Source organism: Macrotis lagotis, chromosome 2 (assembly GCF_037893015.1).
Source record: "Macrotis lagotis isolate mMagLag1 chromosome 2, bilby.v1.9.chrom.fasta, whole genome shotgun sequence".
Classification (NCBI taxonomy): Eukaryota; Metazoa; Chordata; class Mammalia; order Peramelemorphia; family Peramelidae; genus Macrotis; species Macrotis lagotis.
In genome coordinates this window covers 179,256,606-179,276,981 of record NC_133659.1, presented here as the reverse complement: position 1 = coordinate 179,276,981, position 20,376 = coordinate 179,256,606, and the positions used below count along the sequence as shown (strand labels likewise).

Below are 20,376 nucleotides of genomic sequence, written 5' to 3'. Positions count from 1 at the left end.
AAAAAAATAACTTGGAGGGCAAGAACCTTACCCAAAATATAACATAAGCTCAAACAGAAACAATTGCTATTTACATACATTCTGAGTTAAGTCCTAAACTAGGGCCAAATGGGCTTAGCCTGAAACCTATTGATGGCCAATTGAAGAGGGCTAGAATGACTTGGGGCTTATAAAAGCCAATGAATCTTGCCAGGCCTTTGGACAGAGTACTCTCAAGAACAATAAGAAAAGAAAGGCAGAGAGAGACAGAGAGTCAGACAGACAGAGAGTCAAAAGGAAAAAGATGGAAAGCATGAAGAAAGAAAGGAAAAAAATAAAGAAAGAAACAAAGAAAGAAAACATTGGAGCATTTGAAACTAATTTCCAAATGAATGATATTTTTAAAACTATCTATCCATAATGGAGAATTGTTCTTTTTGTGATTTCATTTACAATTTATTTTCTGTTCTTTGCAATGAAATGCTCATATGTGATGATTCTCATTAAATTTAGAAAAAGAAAAAAGAAAATTAAAAATAGAAAGCAAGTAAAATGGTGTTATGGGCTTGGATAGCTTTACTGAATTTCTAAAGAAGAGAAATATTGTTATATAAAGATATGCATCATCTGCTATCAAATTCCAGCTACAGATACTGTGGTATCCACATAGAATTGGAATAAATTCAATTCCTTCATTGTGTCAGTCAGATACCAAACAGCATCATGAGGAGGCCTTCCACATAATCGTGGCTCAGCGACACACTTTGGTAGCTTCTGATTTAATAACCACAGGATTGAACATTGGAGAAGGAAGATCCAAACAAATTGTTACCTTAGGGTTGATAAACACTCATCAGAAAGGACCCATAAATAAAGCTTTTCTTTTCATTCTAATTCACTAAATCTTGGAGTTATTGCTGTTGTTATTCTTCATTTGTTTCAGTTATGTTAGATTCTTTGTGAACCTATTTGGAATTTTGTTCAAAGATATTGGACTTGTCATTTTTCTTCATCAGCTTATTTTACAGATGGGGAAACTGAGGCAAATTAGGTTAAATGACTTACCCAGAGTTACACAGCTAGTAATTGTCTGAGAACAAATTTTAATGTAGGTTTTTTTCTGACTGCAGGCATGACTCTCTAACTAGGTACCACCTAGGTACCTAAAATTTTTCGAACAGATCTCTTTTTTTTTCTCCTTATAGTTGTCCCAAATTAACTTTCCTGAATGACCATGGAAATTTCTTTATTTTGACATTTTTTTTTAAAAAATGAAATCTGTGATTTCATGTATGCCAGATATATAGGAGAAAGGTTAAACATATAGTCCACAAAACTCAGGACTGGAGCCTGAACCACAATAAAATGTAATTGATGAATATTAAACAAAATAAACTTAAAATACCATAGACTATAAATAATGTTAGTATGTGTTTTTCTAATTCCATATGCTTCCCATGAAGTCTTACATTTCTTTTTGAGTTTGAAACCATTGGTGTAAAGAGGTTCCTGTATACCACTTTTCTCTGTACAAATGAAGATTAACTACTGCTCTGCTCCTGGTTAGACACATGCTGATGGGGGAACTGTGGGAGTGTCATTGAATTCAGTCACCCCAGAGCAATTTTCTAAGACCAAAATTATAGGACAGTAGTTAATCTTCATCAGTATGGAGATTTTTCTGTTTAGCTTTTTAGAATTAGAATTTTTTGTTTATTTTTTGCTGAGAAATCTGTTGAGCAATATGAGTTGTTCTGGACAGAAACTCTGAGTCTTCCCCAATAGGTTGATTTTTGTGTAGTTTTGTTATTTTTTTTTTTTTTTTGAGTCCACAAACTCAAACTAAGACACCTTTTGCCCATTTCTTACCAAACTTTAAGTCACTGGATGGGTTTCACCTCAGACAAACTGAAGTCTGGGGTCATCTACAGTCATTCTGACCCACATCTTGCCACTGGACTCAGATGACCTTGGAGGAGACAGTAAGTCTGACTTTGCTAGCCCTGCTCACTTAAATCCAATTAAAGTCAAGACATCCTCCTCCTGATATCATTGGTCCTCTTAGAAAGCAAAGGACAAACAACAACTACAACCAGTCTGGTTGATTGTGAATCAAGTGCCCTATCCATTCACATATGATTATATTTATTATTACATATGTGTATATATGTATATACATATAGTTAAAGTTTAATAATAATCATAACTATATTCCTGGTAAAAAGGCTAATTTCTTTAGAAAAGTAGTCAGTCTTCACTTAATAATCATCTTTGTCATATGTGAGAAGTTAATGACTATCTTCCCCTATGTTAATTACAAACTCAGTAAGAAAATGATGAGGATGTTGGAATCCTTCAATCCAGTGAAGAAGACATCCTCCCTTAGACAAGACAGCATTGTATAAGGATGATCAACTTAACAGAATTACTTCAGGGAAGTTTAAGGTTTTATCTACTCTTTCTATGTTCCTTCCCTTGTTGCTCTGTATGTATCCTGATCTCAATTTGGTGTGACCTTTATCAGAATGGATTAATGGTAAAACCCATAGTATAAAGCTTCATGTCAAGTTTATACTTTGTCATTCTGTTTTAACCCTATTTTAAAGTTTTCAGTTTTTATGGTTCACATCATATTGATAGCTATCTTAATCTTTCTCTCCCCTATTTATATAAATGTATATAATATATATAATAAATACACACACATTATATACTAACATTTAGGAAATATCATCTAGTGATAGTATATTAATGTAAAGTTTTAAGTTCAATTAAAAAATTAAGATTATTTTATTTAGTATTGGAATGTGTATGTAATTAATCAGATATTGAGATATCATAAAATATAAGACACAAATGTTCCGGAGAAACTTATTTAATAAACCAATTAGTCAAGTAATTTCAATGTGACATCTATAGACCAAAAAGAATTTCTCTGGCTTTCAATTTATCTGCAAAGCAAGTGGGATATAGCAAATGATCTCAAAGTTTGCATGTAGTTCTAATCCTATGATTCTATCAACTATGTCCCAACTATGAAGTAAAGTCTGATGATGAATCATTAGAGATTCTTTCATGGAAATTCCATTATATCTAATATCATCATAGAAACAAACATCTAAATTTTTGGTCAGTTATTTCATTCAAGTTCAACTTTTCCAATATACCAGGTCTGGAGACAAGAAGGTCTGAGTTCAAATGTGATACCAGACCCAGGGCAAGTCACTCAATACTGTTTGCCTAAATTTTCCAATCTATAAAATGAGTTGAAGAAAGAAATGGCAAGTCACTCCAGGATCTTTGCCAACAAAACTCCATAGACAGTATTGGCATGTTATGAAGAATTGGAGAATACTGCTTTGGTGTAAAGAAGAATTATGTTGAAGGTGATACTGAGATATTGAGGAAATGAAAGAGACCTAAATAAAATAAAGAATTTACTTTTCAATTGTTTCTGCTTCTTCATTACTCAATTTGGGGGTTTTGTTGGCAAGAATAATAATGGGGAATTTGAGTGGTACCACCATAAAAAAAGAGTTCAAGGTAAGGGTTCTTAGTAAAGACCTCATGACTGACCCTGGAAGTGAAAAAAATATTTTTTTTTAAATCACAAGCCTGCAAAGTTCATTACATGTCTGCAAAGTAAAAACAGTTTACAAGTTAAAGTTCACCTGGGGATACAGCAGTTAAAGAAAGGCTGAGTAACAAAGATTGAAGAAAGAGTGCCTCATGGAAAGAGAGATGGGGAATAGCCATAAGAAATGACTGGGCTTGAATAGACTGAATCTGACCTGAAAGGGAATGTGGACCAAACTTTCATAGTCTTACCCACTTCCTGTAAAGGGAAGAGTCAGCAGAAGGAATTAAAGGGGGACCCACCCCTTTACTTGACTGGGCTCAGGTACTCACTTTGGAAGACTGAAAGGCAGGAAGCTGGAGGAGGGGGTAGAGGAAAGGATGGAGGTTGCTCTTGTCTTAGACATTTAATGGAGTTACATTAGATAATTTGGAGGGAATTTAAATCTAAGAAGAGTGTATTCTGAGCAATCTGAATCAGAGGGAGGGATGGGTTGAGGTTGCTAGTCTTTTTCTTAGATTGGTGTTTTATTTTTCTAATTATATGTTTTGAAAGTTGATAAATATTCATCCATTTACATATTTATAAATTACACAATTTTCTAATACCCTTCCTTCCCACCTTTATCCATTCAGCAGGAAAAAGTATTAAGCAGAAAAGAGCAAATAGCAGTGAACAGTAAACAGTAGTATGTTATGTTTGTGTTTAACATGTTTACATATGAGTCATTTTGAATATGAGAAATTGGGATTAAGGTAAAAGAAAGAAAACAAATGAATAGTAAGGAAAAACATAAAAGAATTTTTTTAAAAAAGTAAACATAGTATTCATTCAGATTCTTTGGTTTGTTTTTTGCTTTTTTTTCCCCTCGGGATGTAGGTGAAGTTGTTCTTTTATTTAATTTTAAGATTTTATTTATTTTGAGTTTTACAATCTTTCCCCTAATTTTGCTGCCCTTCACCACCCCACACAGAAGGCAATTTACCAGTCTTTATATTATTTCCATGGTATACATTGATCTAAATTGAATGTGATGAGAGAGAAATCATATCCTTAAGGAAGAAAAATAAAGTATAAGAGATACCAAAATTACATAATAAGATATCAGTTCTTTTTTCCTAAATAAAAGGTAATAACCCTTAGCCTTTGTTCAAACTCCACAATTCTTTCTCTGGATAGAGATGGTATTCTCCATCACAGATAGCCCCAAATTGTTCCTGATTGTTGCACTGATGGAATGAGCAAGTCAGCAAGTTTGATCATCACCTTGATATTGCAGTTAGGGTGTAGAATGTTTTTCTCGTTCTGCTCATCTCACTCAGCATCAGTTCATACAAATCCCTCCAGGCTTCCCAGAATTCCCATCCTTCCTGGTTTCTAATACAATAATAGTGTTACATCACATACATATAACACAGTTTGTTAAGGTATTCCCCAACTGAAGGACATTTACTTGATTTCCAATTCATTGCCACCACAAACAGGGCTGCTATGAATATTTTTGTACAAGTGATGTTTTTACCCCTTTTCACCATTTCTTCAGAGTACAGACCCAGTAATGGAATTGTTGTATGAAAAGGTATGTACATTGTTGTTGCCCTTTGGCCATGATTCCAAATTGCTCTCCAGAAAGGTTAGATGAGTTTACAGTTCCACCAACAATGTATTGGTATCCCAAATTTCCCACATCCCCTCCAACATTGATCATTATCCTTTCTGGTCATATTGGCCAGGCTGAGAAGTGTGAAGTCGTACCTCAGAGATGCTTTAATTTGCATTTCTCTAATAATCAATGATTTAGAGCAATTTTTCATATGACTATGCATAGCTTTGATTTCCTCATCTGTAAATTGCGTATGCATATCCTTTGACCATTTGTCAATTGGGGAATAGGTTGTTTTTTAAAAAATTTGACTCAGAACTCTGTATATTTTAGAAATGAGTCCTTTGTCAGAAAAAACAAGTTGTAATCAATGGTGAGCCATACCCTGGGGTGAGGTAATCACTCTCTTTCTATTCACAGTTGAGATGGTTCTGCTGCTTGGTCTTAGCCTAGGGCAGAAAGTGGCTTGTAGTTGTATTTCTGGGAAGAGGCTTCAACTGAAATGAAGGAATGGACTCTGAGTTCCTCCTGATCAGAGGAGGCTAGGGATAGATGTCTGCAGCTCTCTTTCACTAGAACTCTCCTTCCAGCCCTGCTGGCAAGCTCCAGATGGTCAATGTCACATCTAATGCCTCTGCTCCCTAGTTGGCCTGTGACCCCATGGCCAACCAGGCTCTAGCTCCCCATCTGATCAAGCTAATCCAGTTCTCAGGCCCTCAGGCTCCAAAATTCCTGTTTCACCACTATTCAGGCTAATCCTAGACTAATCCAGTCTCCCAGGCTCTCACTTGTCCCTTATTCCTGGCAGAGTCCACCTTCTGTGCCCAGACTCACCCATGATCTCAGAAAACAAATCCTGAGATAAATGTTCTTCCCTTGATTCTTCTTTCTGGGTTTTAAAAATAGAATTTCTGTTAGTAGACTTGTTTCATATTATAAATGAAGGAAGATCAAGAGACTTTAACAGTGTGCCTGTCTTCTCTTTGCCATCTTAGCGGGAAGTCAAGGAGGTTGTTCTTAAATGATCTCAGGGTTATCCTAGATCTCTAAAACTGCTGAAAGGAGCTTTATTCAATATTCAACTCAATATTGTTAATATGTACAATGTTCTCTAGGTTCTGCTCCCTTTGCTCAGCAATATGTATGAAATTCTTTCCAGGTTTTTCTAGAATCTTGACCATTCATGGTTTCTTATAGAATAATATTATTCCACAATATTTATAAACCACACGTTGTTTAGCCATACCCTCAAATTTCAATTCTTTGCCATTACAAAAAAAAGCTGCTATGGAAATATATATGGAAAATATTTTGGAACCTGTGGGATCTCTAACATTTCTTAATGATTTCTTCTGAATATAGGCTACTATTGGTATTGCTTAGGTCAAAGGGTTACATAGTTTCATTGCTCTTTGGATATAGTTCCATATTGCTCTCCAGAATGATTGGAGTTCACAACTCCACAATACATTAAGTCCCAATCATCCCACTATCTTTCCAACATTGATCATTTTTAATTTTTATCATCTTAGTCAATCTGATAGGTATGAGAGAAGATCTCATGGTTGCTCTAATTTGTGTTTCTCTAATCAATAAAAATTTGGAGTATATTTCATAAGAATATATTTATCTTTAATTTATTCATTTGAAAACTGCCTATTCATATCATTGATGATTTATCAAATAGGGAATGCCTTGTAACCTTATAAATTTGAATCAATTCTCTATATATTTTAGAAATGAGACTTTTATCAGAAGCCCTAACTGTGAAAACAGTTTCTCAGCCTTTTATTTTCCTTCTAACCTTGGCAGCATTAACTTTCAAAAAAATTTAATATTTTAATTTTTAAAAATTTAATAGAGTCAAAACCATCCATTTTGCCATTTATAGTATAGTCCATTTCTTGTTAGGTCCTAAGTTTCTCCCATTTTCATCGATTCAACATATAGTAGTTCTTGATCAGTTATCTGGTCAATGTGTCTAATAGTTGATCTATTTTATGTCTAAATCCTTCTTATTTGGATAAATGATGTGCGATGTGGGTCTATGCCTAGTTTTTGTCATACTGTTCTTTAGGTTTCCCAGGAGTTTTTGTTTGATATTGAGCTCTTAAAGCAGAAGCTAATGTCTTAGTAGAGTCTTTAGTATTAGTATAGTCATTTACTGCTGTTCCTTTGTACCTATTCTAATCCACTGGTCAATTACTCTATTTCTTTAACAGTAAAGGCAGTTTTGATAACTGCTGCTTTGTAGTATAGCTTTAGAACTGCTACAGCTAGACCACCTACATTTGCATTGCTTTTTTACTGGTTCCCTTGATATTCTTGACCTTTTGTTATACCAGATAAATTTTTAATTTTTTCCCTAACTCTGTAAAATAGTTATTTTTCACTCAATCAATAAAATAGTTATATTAGCTCTACATAAGCATTAATAGGTGATATTTTTCTGACTTTATTTGTGTGAGAAATACTTTATAATGGTGTTCATATGTTTCTGGGCTTGTTCTGGGGGGGGGTAGATTCCCAAATATTTAGTGTTGTCTAGAGTTACTTTAAATTTCTCTTTCTATCTCTTATCCTTGGGCTTTGTTGTTCATCTAGAGAAATGCTGATGATTTACAAGAGTTTTGGGTTTTTTCGTGTATACTGCTGTTATGGAGAGATTATCAAGTTTTTCAAGTAGTTTCTCGGTTGAATTCCTGCCTAGTTGGGCTCTATTTCCTCTTTTCCTCTGAAAAGACAGGCTTTCATTAAAGATACTCCAAGATGTTTAGAGTTAAGAACTTGTATTGTCCTTGTTTTCTTTTTGGTGGGATCTGTACCTTTAATATTTGTGTGAAGATTTCATTTAATGTTATGTAGGGGAAAATTCCAGGAGCATTCTAGCTTCATGCCACCATCTTGGTTTTGCCCCAGAAGTTCCTGAGGTTGCTCTTTTCAAAATTGAATGGAGTTACATTGGATAATTGGAGGAAATTTACATCTGAGATGGGGCAACACTGAACAATCTGGGTAAGAGAGAAGAAAGGTCTGAGGTCATTCTTATTTTGAATGTTTAATAATGGAGTTACTTTGGACAATTTGAGGAAATCTGTAGGCTCAAATAATATTTTCTTAATATTAATAAACTAGATAGATATTTCTCCTTCAATAAGGATACAAGAAAAGTGTGTCATTTCCTTTTCCAACTCATTTTACAGATGAAGAAATTGAAGCAAACAGGGTTAAGTCTATGTTTGAGAAAGGATTTGAACTCAGTCCAGTCCTGGGACTAGATCTAGAGAACCAGATGCCCCCACAAAATAAAGTTATGTGTGTGTGTGTATGTGTACATGTGCATGTAGGTGTACGTGTATGTGTACATGTATAGGTATGTGTATGTGTATGTGTGTGCATGTGTATATATGTATGCATATGTACATGTACATAGATAAATACAATTGAATGTAGGTATATATTTAATTTTATTTATTTAAGTAAATAGGGTTAAGTGACTTGCCAAAGGTCACACAGCTAGGCAATTTTTAAGTGTCTGAGGCCAGATTTGAACTCAGGTCCTCCTGACCCAGGGCTGGTGTCCCTATATATATATATATATTATTTTAAAATTTCAGCAATAACTTTCAGTGCTCATATGAATATTTTCAGGCTCTAATAACTTAGAGTTGTGATTAAAATAAGGTCATTGATTTATTGAGTTTTGATAAATACTTTCCCAGGAGACTCAAATTAGAAGCAGCTGCTGAGTGGGACTATTACTGTAGTAGACATTAGTAGGAATTAGGATAACTGTAAGATGATATAACCATTGTACATCTTTCTTATTTCTTTCTCTTGTTGCTATAGGATACTTCTAATTGATCTCTCCACTTCCAGAGTCTTCCTCCAGCAAGTCAAGTACTAGCATTATCAAAACTAAAAGAAAAATGTACTTTAAAGACAAAAGATTTCCATTCAAAATTCCATCCTGCCACTTCTTAATAGTTTGACCTGGGTGCAAAGAGATCAACTCTCTGTACTTCAATTTCCACATCTATAAACAAGAGCACTGACAGGGTTGATGTGAGGAAAGCCTTTTGTGAACCTTCAAGCACTATAAATGTCAGCTATTACTGCTGATTCTGCTCACATCTATCTCATTTTAAAAAATAGTTTTATTTTGTTTGTTTTGAATTTATGAAATCAAACATGTATTTTCAGGATATATTATAATAAAAACAAATTGTTGCACATGAAACTGCAGGACTATTTGTATAATTTGCTATTTAAATATCTTGAAACTTTTTTTATTTTCTTTTTGTTCCTTCTCTCATCTCTCCAATCCCCCCCGCCCAGGAGGGTTAAGGTGGTCTTTTGTAGCAAATCTGCATAAATTACAGATGTTAAAATGGCTTAGTTCTTTTTTATTGATATTTGATTTTACATGTTATGAAAGTTCTTCAACATTCATCCCCTTGTATATTTAAAAGCTACATAATTTTCTTCCCCCCCTCCCCACAGTGGTGAACAATCTATGAGTGATATACATATGCATCTGTGTGTAATATGCTTATATATTAGAAATTTTGTATATGAGGAATTAGGACTAAAGGTAAAGAAAGAAAACCATGGGATAGGAAGCAAAATCACAAGAGAAATTTTTAAAAAATGAATGTAGTATTCATTCAGATTCTGTGGGGTTTTTTTTGTTTGTTTTGTTTTGTCTGGATATGTATGGCACTGTCCATAAGATCTCCCAGGATTATCCTAGTTCTCTGAACTGCTGAGAGTATCTACATCCATTATAGTCAATCAATCCACAATGTTATTTTTAATGTGTTTCTGCAGTGTTCTCTTTGTTCTGCTCCCTTCTTTCATCATCAGTTAATGTAATTCTGTGCTTCTCTAGATTCCAACCATTCATGGTTTCTTATAGAACAATAGTACTTCATGACATTCACATACCATAATATTGTTCAATCATTCATTAATTGAGCATCTCCTCAATTTCCAATTCTTTGAATGATTTAGTTTTTTTGAAACAATATCACTACTTCTGTATTAAACATTCTTTTGGTTCTGCTTATTTTACTCTTTTTTTCCTGAAAGTCTATTAATATATTATCTGAGACTATTGAGTCAATCATTTCTTATTGTATAGCAGTCTTTCATCATAATTTTATATCATAACTTGTTTAAACATTCCCTAATTAATTTCCCCTGAAATTTCCAGTTCTTTGCTACCACCTTCACAGACATTCTGTGATGTCATGCTGGTTGACTTACTTTTTCCTGGGAAACACTGGAACATTTGCCTGCCTTGGTGATTATGCTTGGTGATTATTCATCATCCTGACTAACAATTTCTTCAAAGGATGGATGGTGTTCTGGGCCCCTGGTGGTTATAAAGACATGAGACAATTTTGAAGTACTTAACTCTCAAGTTTTTAATCTCTGTGTCAGGTCTCAGTCATTCCAAAGTTGATTAAAGTGTGTCTTTGCATTTGATTATATTTAGTTTTGACTGATGGTTCAATTGTGTTTTGGTGGAGTTCTGGGTCCATGAGGCATGTAAGAAGTATTGACCCTCATGTAATTTTGTTTGCCTCTTCTGTATAAGGTTTTACATATTCCATCTTGCTTTACAGTTGTTAGTGTGTTAACATGCCTTTGCTAAGAAGTGGGAGGGATACAAAAAGAGGTGAAAGGCCATCTGTAAGTGACTGAATTTCAAACTCTAACATTGTGCCACAACCTTTTTTTTTTATTTTAGAAAAAGATGTTAGAGATAACATTTAGGGTCCTTGGTTGCTGAAGAAAGTTTTATGTAAATATCAGATAGGATTATCATACTGGCTGACATATTTTAAGGATGAAACTCAGTAGTAGCATTTTAAAAGATAATATAATTATTCTATTATAAAAAGGAAATTGTATAAATGTATGAAGGGAAATAACTCATCAGCCCTTGAAATAAAGGGAAAACACACACACACATACACACACATACACATATATACAAGAAGAAAAGTGATGAGTGATTACAATAGCATTTTTATCTCTCAAAGGCATGCTATACAATAGAACGCTGTTCTGATTAATGGAAAACATAAGACTGACTCACAACAATAACCTCAGGGTAGACAGTGATACCCAGTCATGCTATTCAGTGATTTAGGGCAGAAAATGGAAATTATGGGGAAAAGTTTTTGACATTACTGGTCCTTGACCTATCAGGCATAACCAGAGCTGGAAAACAAGCTAGACACAAGAAAGCAATCTATATCAGGAAGTCATAGGACTAAGAAAACATGCAGTGAGTCCTAGACTCTTAGTAAATGAGTAAACCTGCCATGCTCTAAGTGTTTAAATGTTTAGTAAAATTTTTGCTTGAAATTATTAGATAGATTCAACAATTGTAGTGGTAATGAAGAAGTAAAATGAATCCTTTGTTTGTTTAACCATTACAAAAATAAACAAGCTTCCACAAATTATAATGGCTTCTTATCTGGATTTATGCTATTCAAATATTGAGCAGCTATCCATTTGCCTACACACATAGACACAGACACGGACACACACCCATATACATGAACACATACATATTTATGTGATATATGTGTTTACACAAATATGTTCACATGTATATCTATATCCATACACATGCATGTACATATATATTTAACTGTATGAATATACATGTAAGCATAAATGAATATATATTATATACCTATATATAAATATATAATCCCCCCAATATATGCATGTATGTGTATTTGCCTAGAACATCTCTCTATATCGATGTGTATATACATACATGTTTATGCATATGTAATATGTACACACATGTTATGTATATGATCTGGTTATATATTTATTGCACTGCAATGCATTTGTAAAGTGAATTTTTAAAGAAAAGCAAAAAATACTTCAAATAATTTGATCATATTTATGTAATTTAGTGCAAAAATGCAAATTCCTTACTATTCTAGAAGAATGATGTTGGGAAGGGAAAAGGAAGTAATTATTAAAACATTTCAGAGATAGTAATGGCAAGAATTGTCAACTGTTGATTTTGTGATATGAGGAAAGTTGAGATATCTTAGCTGACTATTGATGTCAGAATGCTTTTAACTCAGGTATCCTTGATGCCACTCCACTGACTACTATGCTAAAGGATATTATTACTGAGTTGTTGGGGTTTTTTAATATCTAGCCTGCATCCTTGGTGGAGAACAGCTATTCACCATTTCCATAGACTGCATAATAGTACTACTCATACAACAGAATGGCTTCCAAAAACAGGCATGCCTCTATGGCATCAAGTGACAAATTCACGAATGTTAAGATTAGCAGAATATTGGAGCATTAGTGTATGATTTCCAAACAACACAATACAATTTCTTTTGCAAGAGAATTCACACAGTTCATCAGACTTTTCAACATCACTTTATTACTCCCTAGAGATCATAATACTCAATGGAAAACAGAGGCATAGGGATGAGCATCTAGTTACATCTGCAGATTTTGTGAAAATAAAATTGGGCCCCAGACTGATGCCTCCAACCTGTGACTGGTGGGTTTAGACATTTTTCTGCAATTGGAGAGAGGGGAAAATAAAATTTACAAAGAAATAGATGACAGATTTTTTTCCACCCACTTCCTTATGAAATTGACTGGAAAAAGTGCAACCTCACCAATGACATTCAAGTGATTCCTGCAAAAATATATCTCAGTAGGACAATGGATTAAATAAAAGCTGAAATTGGAGAATTTTGCATGACAAAATAAAAAGAAAAACCCAAAAGAGTACAAATGTGCTGATTTTCTTTTTGTTTTTTTGATCCTTTTTCTTAACTGAGTGTAGGAATTGATGTATTGAAAACATCCCCCCAACATGCTTCCACTAAACAGTCTGGTTTCACCTGTCTCTGAGAAGAAAAAGGAAAAAAAAATCTAAAAACCTCCTTCCCAGGTCCCTACATCAGAAAATCTCAGGTTAACAATAGGTCAAGCACAACCTTGGTTTTCAGGAAACTCAGGAACTATTGTTATTTATATGTAGCTCAGAGATAAATCCTCTCTGGATTCATAATGTTCCCACACTGAATCAAATTTACCTCTAGGCTCAAAACCAGCAGGTTCCAAATCAAGCCTCTTGTCTGATGCTTGGATGGAAATGACTCCAGTCTACTGCTTCTTCATCTCTTTCCTGTCTACTGTCAGCCTCAGGCAGACCAACTGTTTTGCCTCTGGAAGCCTCTTAAGTCCACTTTCTGATTCCTTCAACCCTCAGGCAGCAGCTTCAGAATGTCAAACTCTCCAGGCCCTTCTTCTCTGGGGTGTTTGGTGTTTCCCTAAATCCATGCATCTTTGAAGTCACACCTCATCTAAGGCAAGAGTCAGTTAAGACTGTGCATGGGATTCAATTTCTGATAAGTTGTATTCCACATTAACAAACATCTGCATTTAGCAGAACATTTAAGCATTAACATCAACATTTGTGATGATCAGTTATGATAGATTTAATTCTTTTCAATGGTAAAATGAACAAAGACAAATTCTAAAAGTCTTGTGATGAAAAAAAACAATTCAGAGAAAGAACTATGGAGTCTGAATGTAGACCAAAACATACTATTTTCACTTTTTTTAAAAAATTGTTTTTTTCTCATGCTTTTTCCCCTTTTTGCTCTGATTTCTCTTTTACAATATGACAAATATGGAAATATCTTCAACATGATTGTACTGTATAACCTATATCAGATTACTCACTTTCTTTGGGAGGGGAGAGGAAAGGGAGGGAGATAAAAAAAATGTGAAACTCAAAACCTTTACATGAAATTGGAAAAAAAATATAAAGGAACTTCCTAATTTATCTAGAGTTATATCTTTTAAAACCTTTTAGAGAGAAGGTACATAGTTTCATAGAGATGGGAAATGAATTGACATAAAGCAACAATTTCCAAAGGATTCATAGGGGCAGGGGCCTATAGTTTCAGGAAAGCAAATAGGACTTTGTTAAGTCCCAGTGATATAAACCATCTAATCCTGGTAGGAATAGAAGTGCATTTGTCTTTCTTTTTATCTTCAGTTTTATCCTCAGGGCCTTGAATATAATAAGTGATTGATAAATGCTTGTTGACTTGTACAGTTCAATATGAAATGACTCTTTCAATCTCCTAAAACCACTCCTAATATTTAAAATGTCTCAAGTAGGAGGATAGATTATTTTCTCACTTTTGTGTGACATACTCAACTTCAGAGGTTTTGAAACACAGAGAGAAGAATGATACCACCCACACTCTTCTAGACTATGGATATTCAACCTGTTAGCTCTTCTAGGAGGCATTGCCCCCCCAAAATTTGCCAAGGGCCACAAATCAATATTTAGTTATAACTACAATGTAACCCATATTTACAATGTGTACAATAATCAAGTATAATATTGCCACATGAATGGGCATTGAGGGCAACATGCAGTCCACAGACTGCAGGGCTCAACACAACTGCTATAGACTATTACATGAAAGAATGCTCCAAATTATTTAATATTTTAAAATAACACTCTCACATATAAGTCTACTTTACACATGCTTAAGACAAAATTCAAACCAAAGTCAACAAAAATAAAGTTAATGGGATCTTGCTGCTCATGTTTAGGTAGCAGAAGGGACATCTGCCAATATTGAACAGTGGATACTGAAAGGGACTTAAAAGTCGTCTATTCCATCGAAACCTAAAACAGTCAGTGAACATGAAACCAGTGGAGATTAGCTGACTTTTTCAAGTTTACCCTTGTTGTAAGAGAAGATTCAGAATTTAAACTTAGATTCTTTGAGTTTAAATCCAATATTCTTTACTTTGCATTTAATGCCTTCTATAGGTGAATGAGGAAAATTGAAGTGACCAGGGGATATTTGGGGATAGAGTTCAATCATTAAAATTCTGCACAAGTATGATCTAATAGGGTAGGTCCAGGGATAGAGGGAAAGACAATTTTGTCTGTTTGCTTTGTTTTTTTTGTTTAACCCTGAAACCTAAAGGAGGTCAATAGCCATTGCAAATGGGGCCCAGTATTGTCCTTGAATAGACAATAAGCCAACATCCCATTACCAAAAACTTAGGTAGTTCTGCCACTATATTGGAAGAATATAGCTTGGACTTTCAACCAACCAACCAACACCAATGACTATCTGCATTCCTATCAGCAATGAATGCCTCAACTATGCCCTTCTGATGGAGCACCGCTATCTTTGATTGCTGTGGCCATGGATCATACCAATAGCCCTGGGAGAATAGACTGCTTCTTTCACTAACTGAGTTATTTAAAGTGAGGAGGGAGTGATAGGGGATTTTACCTACAGGAGGTAGAGGGGTACCTTGTTTCACCATCTTTTGTTCATGTGGCAAAAATTTCTATAACAAACTTTCTCCATCAATGAGTGTGTGGAGATGGCCTTGGATGTGAGCCAATCATGGTTAAGTGATTTGCCCAAGGTCACACAGCTAATTAGAGTCAAGTGACTGGGGCTGTATTCTAACTCCCATCCTCCTGAACACTAGTCCAATGCTCTATCCACTGCACCACCTAGCTCCCCCTGACACTAAGGAAAACAAAAATGGTGAGAATTATTAGCATAGAACAAGAATAGAACAGGCCCTTGAACAAGGTAACCTAATTGTAAAGTTGTCAAAAGATTGCTTCCTAAAATGTCTGAAGAAAGGAAGATACCAAGTGCTAGTGGGGTTGGGGGGAGTTAATGAATGAACAGTCATGAACTTCAGTACTATACCTGAAAAATGGTGATGGAAAAACATCCAATCTTGTAATCTATATGTTTATTTTCACATTTTTATACAACAATAATTTCCATATTAAGAGCATTTCTGATGTAGGTATTAGAAATGGCTATAACTAAAGCATTTCCCAGGGGACAAATTATATTTCTGAAAACATAAAATAATAAAATCAAAATAAATGAGAGCATTAATGAAGTGAGCATTCAATTTAAAAAATCTTAGAAATGAACAGATTAACAAACTCAAAACAAACACAAAAGAAGAAATCTCGAAAACTAAGAGAATGAACTAGTGCCCACACCCTGCAGGTTATCTTGCTTCTCAACCTGCTCCTTCTCCTATTCTTCACATTGCCTCCAACACCATTCTTGGAGGTCTATACGTTTGAAACAAGGCCCTCAACTTCAAGGCAGACACCAAAATTGACCACATCCATTTCTGCTACTTCCTTGGAGACTCATGGGACATTCTTTTCTCTCACCCTCAGGATGTTACTTCAGTGTAAAGCTGATCCTGGAATTTCCCAAATGGAATGTTAGGGTGATTGCACTTTCTATTGACTCAGTCCAAGATCATCTTATCTGCTGTAAGTTTATAAATGCATGCAATGGAAATGAGTCCACAGAGAAACTGTCTTCTTATCATTGATGATCACAAATGGAACCTTGCCATCAAGAAGGGCATGTTAAACCCAGGTGATCAGAATGGGTAGGGCATGTATGAGTAGTGCAGTATTTATTTTTGGCCCCCAAAAGAAACTGAAACTATCTAATCTTTACACAGCAACTACTAACAGATCTAGAACTACTAGATCCTCAGAGTAGTAAATTCCCTCCAATTCCTGATCACTGGAAATGTGGAGACAATGTCATGGTTATTGCAACTATTTCCAAGAAGAGGCCAAAAAACTGTTTCCTGAAGGTATCTTCAACAAATGGCCCCTTTCAAACTCCAGCAAGATCATTCTGTGGTCTTGCTAAGACTCCCTTGAAGATCTTCACCAGAAGGGAAGCCAGCCTGCTAATCATTTCTTCCTATAGTAATTGATCTCACTATCTTGGGCTGATGAAAGTCAGAAGTCATTAAGCTCTTCTAATAATTCTAATAATTGTTTAATGAAAATGACACTAAAAGTCACCTGTGATGCCTTCCTGTGCTTTTACCAGAATTTCACTTGGGTCATTGAACTCCCTGGCTATCACTGGGATAGTACTGTTTGGGAATTAAATCCTTGTGAGATCTGTTGCAATTTCCATCATCAGTCAATTAGAAAGGATCTAGGATCATGGTCGTCTTTAATTGGCCTAAAAGATAAATCATCTCTTATTTTTAATTATCCACTTGAGGAGACCATTCAATATGTCAAGTTTTAAGCTCCACTTCCCTAATTTGATGATCAAAACTAGTAATAATTTTGGTGTTTCAGATAGGTTCCCCCCCCTTAAATATTGAATGTTCTAACCAAGTTGGGGAAAACTTGCAGATTCTTATCTTTCCAGCAGATAACAGGGAGCAGAATACAACCTTAAACTATTTTTGTTAGATAGAACAAAAGATTTTTAATTATGTTACTGTGTTGCTTGAACCTACAGAGAAGTTACTAGTAATATATGGAATGGTGGAGGGCCATAAATATGGGTATCTTTTTAAACAAGTCATGTATCTGGACTTGGAAAATTTCTCTTAAATATTCATAATAAGATGGACACATATATGCTAGAGGGAAAGGAAGGGATGGAGTGTCTATTTCTTTACAACAAAATGTCTGCATGGGACAGTTTTCCGATATTTTGCCTTTAGGGGAGATACAAATAAAAGCTTTTTGAAATTAGAAAAAAAATTTAGTAGCTACCAAGCAGAAATAGATAAAATTCAAGACAAAAAGACAATGAAATGATAAACAAAATCAAGGGGTTTTTTTTGTTTGTTTTGTTTTTTGCTTTCTCCTTCCCCAGATTAATAAAATTCAGAAACCATTAGCTATATTATTTTAGAAAAGAAATATGGAAGTAAATTTATCCAAATAAAAATGCATAAGATTAATTCACAATGAACATAACCATATATATATATATATCCATATATATGCATATATATGGCAGAAAACAAAAACCTTCAAAACTCAAGAGGAACTAGATAAATTTAAAAAAATGTTAAATTCCCAAATTAAATTTGTTTTGAAAACTAGACAAGAACTAGAGATTTAAAAAAACCCTGTCTTCTCAGACAAAAGCCATTAAGCAAGGCATAAATTACCTAACAAAGAAGAATAATGTGGAAGAACTCTGTCCCAAAAGATTTAGAAGTCAATTTTAGAAAATATTTGAAGTGTATACATCAACTGTACTGAAAAAAATCAAAAAACAAAACTCATTAAGAAGGTAGAAATTCCATCAAACTTTCTAAAAAGAAAAATATGAACCTGATAGCCAAAATAGGGAGAGATATAGTAAGGAAAGGGGAAAGAGACTATAAACCAAGTTAATTTGATAATATTGATTTGTTTAAAATATATTCCTTCCATGTATATTACAATAAATATATTCAGAAAATGTCATTGTGATCAAGTTGGACTCATAAAAGCCATAAACAGATAGTTGAATCTTAGGAAAATAGTTATACCATTAATCATATTAAAAGCCTATTTAACATAATCAAATTGCCAGATTTAAAAACATGACTTCATGAACTATAGAATTTATTTATATTAAAACTATAAAGAGAAAGTAAAAGTATTTTAATAATTGTGCGAGGTACCTTTGGTTACTTCTATGCTTCTTAGGTTTATCATGTTGTTCCAGCACATAATATACTTAATATTTCCTTTACTTTCAATACAAATATATTATTAACCAGTAATAGTATAGCAATTATATATATATACATATATAAATACACAGGTACATATGTCTTTATGGAAATTGCACTAACACAATTGAAGTATCATGAAGTATACCAATGCATTTATGGTTAGTTCTTTCTAACTTTAATATAAAAATGACTCTGTCTTCTAAATTGATTCATAGTTTAGTGTAATATCAATTTAATTGCAAATTATCACTATGTAGATTCAGGTAAAATGATAATCAAATTTATTAGGAGGAATAAAGTATCCACAATATCAAGAGAAATAAAGGAATTGAACAAAAGAAACCAAAAGGTTATCATGTTACCAGATCTCATCTTGTAGTAGTAGTAGAGTTCAAATTATTTTGTTTTGAACAAAAAAGAAAAAGCAGAATACTGGAGCTAGCTAGATAACCAAGACCCAGAAGCAACAAATACAGAATCCAGTGTTCAGGAAATTAAATTGCAACAAATTACTATGTTTTAGTAAAAAGTAGATTTAGAGTATCTCTTTATATTATATACTATAATTGACTTCATAAGAGGAGTTGAAGGTGAAAGGAGAGTTTATTCCAGCTATGAGTGATGGCCAATGAAAAGGCACAGTGATGGTAAACTGGGGTCTTGTTTGTGAGAAACTGAGAGAAGCCGTGTTTGGCTGGACTATAGAATATAGGAGCATAAGTACTAGACTTTGGAGAAGGAAATGTCAAAAACTTTCCAACAACTTTGCCAAAAAAACCCCAAATGGAATCACAAGGAGTCAGAATTGACTGTAAAGATGGAACAACAAGTAATGTTCCAATGAACTAGAAAAATAGCAGGTAATAGAGAAGTGTAGAATGGATATGTAGAAACTAGTGTAGAGTATCAATAACAAATTGCTTACTAGAAGAAAGGGGAAAAGAGAAAGAAACAAGTATTTGCTAAATATTACTTAATATGTATCAGATACTGTGAGAAATATTTTACAAATATTATCTCATTTGATGCCCATAGCAATGTTTTAAGTTTGGTGCTATTATTTAATAGTCATTTTAGAACTGAGAAAATTCAGGTAGATGGAAGTTAAATGACTTTCTCAGGGTCATATAGCTAAGAAGCATCTGTGGCCTTACTTGATCTCAGATCTTTCTGATTAGGTCTAGTCTTCCATTCACTGTGCCATCTAGCTGCTGTGTAAATTATGTTTTTGGATAAATGTATGCCTTGAAAAGGAAGAGTACTTGAAAATTAATCCCATTCTAAATTATGTATACAATAAAGATACCATCAGAAGATATTTTGCTTGGTATACATTTCTAGCCATTTGCTAATTCCATGAACCTAAGGGTGATTTCTGAGTAGTTTGAAATGATTCCATCCTGAGCAAATGCATAGATCATTTATTAAGATTACATTTTATTGATACTTACTTAATAAGACACTGGAGGTATAAGTTTACATTTTTACCATAGAATTTGCTTGGCATTTTGTAGAGAGCTTCCTAAGTCTTCTAATTCTGATTATTCTTTTCATATTCATTGGGGGGTTTTGACACCATATCTTCAATATATTCTTTAACTATAAAATTTTGCAAGGACCCCTT

General features: G+C 34.0%; 1 pseudogene; it reads left to right on the top strand.

Moving 5' to 3' along the window:
* LOC141512029 (peroxiredoxin-6-like) overlaps positions 1 to 17,007 on the top strand; it is a 91,875-nt pseudogene extending 74,868 nt beyond the window's left edge.
* Positions 17,008 to 20,376: the final 3,369 nt, after the last annotated feature.